The sequence below is a fragment of the Penaeus chinensis genome, chromosome 4 (genome assembly GCF_019202785.1).
Source record: "Penaeus chinensis breed Huanghai No. 1 chromosome 4, ASM1920278v2, whole genome shotgun sequence".
Taxonomy (NCBI): domain Eukaryota; kingdom Metazoa; phylum Arthropoda; class Malacostraca; order Decapoda; family Penaeidae; genus Penaeus; species Penaeus chinensis.
In genome coordinates this window covers 43,678,804-43,681,303 of record NC_061822.1, presented here as the reverse complement: position 1 = coordinate 43,681,303, position 2,500 = coordinate 43,678,804, and positions in this window count along the sequence as shown.

The following is a 2,500-nucleotide window of genomic DNA, read 5'->3' as shown; positions in this document are numbered from 1 at the left end:
TTATTACGACTACCGCTGCGAGGAATTGAACTCGTGACCACAAGGGTTAGAGTCCAGTGCTCTAACCACTGGACCATCGCGGCAGTCAAATATATATATATATATATATATATATATGTGTGTGTGTGTGTGTGTGTGTGTGTGTGTGTGTGTGTGTGTGTGTGTGTGTGTGTGTATGTATGTATGTATATACATATATATGAGTATATATATTTATCATCATCCTCAGCCTGAATCAATCCACTGCAGGACGTAGGCCTCTCCCAGTCTTTTCCAACTTTGTCGTTACTTCGTCACACCATCTTGTCATTGGTCTGGCCCTTGGCCTCTTTATGTTATATATAGCCCAGTCTGTTACTTTCTTTGTCCATCTGTCGTCCTGTCTCCATATATGACCTGCCCATTGTCATTTTTACTTTCTGATGCTCCCAAGTATATCTTCCACCTTTGTCTGCTCCCTGATCCACGTCGCCCTCATCCGATCTCTTGGGCTAATTCCCAGCATCAACCTCTCCATCCCTTTCTGGGCACTTACTAGTTTCCTCTCCAGTAATTTGGCTGTAGTCCATGTTTCTGATCCATATTTTATAACTGGGAGGGTGCATTTGTTAAAGACTTTTCTTTTTAAATATAATAGCAAGGGACCTCTTAGTATGCTACTGTGTCTGCCGAAGGCGCTCCAGCCTAGACTGATGCGTTGCTTAATTTCCTCTTCGCTAGATGTGTTTGTCTGTGCGAGTTGCCCAAGGTGTATATATACTTGTCCAATACCTCTAGCACTTCGCCTTGTACATGCATCTGTTCGAACTGAACTCTACTGTTGAACATGATCTTTTAGACTTTCTTTCAGATCGTTTATTAGTTGCTGAAGAGAGCAATACCATCTGCAAATGTTAGCTTGTTTAGGTGTTCGTCTCCTATTTTGATACCCCCTATTCCATTCTAGTTTCTTGAATATTTCCTCAAGACAAGCTGTAAACAATTACACAATCACACACACACACACATACACTCATATATATAAATATATATATATATATATATATATATATATATATATATATATATATATATATATATACACACATACGTACATACACTTACACACACACACAAAGTGTGTGTGTATACACAGACACACACACACACAAAGTGTATGTATATACACAGACACACACACATACACACACACGCACATATATATATATATATATATATATATATATATATATATATATATATATATATATGGCCATGTGTATTTCCCTACACACGCAGATATAATGTTCTCGCACACAAGCGCACAGCCACACGAGAGGGCGTGACGCGCACCTCGCCACGCGGTCATCCCAGCCACAATAGCGCCCGCAGATGAACTCCATCCCGGCCGGAGTTAAGAGGCTGTCAGCTCGCGCCCCGCCGCTAAGTAAGAGCAATGATCCCTGAGGGCGGCGGTGGCGGGTCGGGAAGAGGCACTGTGCCATAAGAGGTGGGGGGGGCGGGGTGGAGGGGGAGAGAGAAGGGTTACGGGATGGGGAAGAGGGGGATAGATGAAAGGGAGGATGGGAGGAGGAGATAGCGGGAGAGAGACAGAGAGAGAGAGAGAGAGAAGAGGGAGAAACAGAGAGGGAGAGACAGACAGACAGATATATCTATCTGTCTGTCTGTCTCTCCCTCAGACAGGCAGACAGACATGTAGATAGGCTGACAGACAGGCAGACAGGCAGGCAGGTAGGCAGGCAGGCAGACAGACAGACAGACAAACAAACATACAGACAGAGAAAAAAAGAAAGACATAGACAAAGACAGGCACAGCAAGACAAAAGAAAATTTAAAAAAAATAAAAAAATAGAACAGATAATAAGAATAAAATAAATACAAAAAAATAAATATATAAAAAGCAAATCATTAAAAGCGGACAATTTAGCAACGCCCTACCATCACAGTAACCAGACGGTACCCTTGCATATATACCAGCTCCCCCCCCCCCCCCAAACCGTCCGAAATCGTGTCATCAGCTCGGCGAATCGGTGCTAAATAGTGCCATCTTTTCCAGTGCCATGTTTCCCATGAGAGGAATCCCTGGCGTGGAGAAATCTAGGGGAACGAAAGGGCTCATTAATATCCTTTTGGCGATTCTTAAAGGATATAGATTATACCTTCAGTTAGGGGGAACTTGAGATTATTTTGTGTGTCTGTGGCTCTGTTCATTGAGGTTTTTATATCTTCACATTTTCGTGTTATGAGTGTTTACATGATTTTACTTTTATCTTTTTTAATGATTTGTATTACCATTATCTTTATTTATTATCAGCATTACTCTTATCATTCTTATTAATATAATAATAATGATAACAGTAATTATAATTATCGTAATAATAATGATAAAAGTAATAATAATAATAATGATAATAATAATAACAGTAGTAATTATGATAATAATAATGATAATAATAATGATAATAATAGTAATAATAAAATAATAATGATAATGATAATG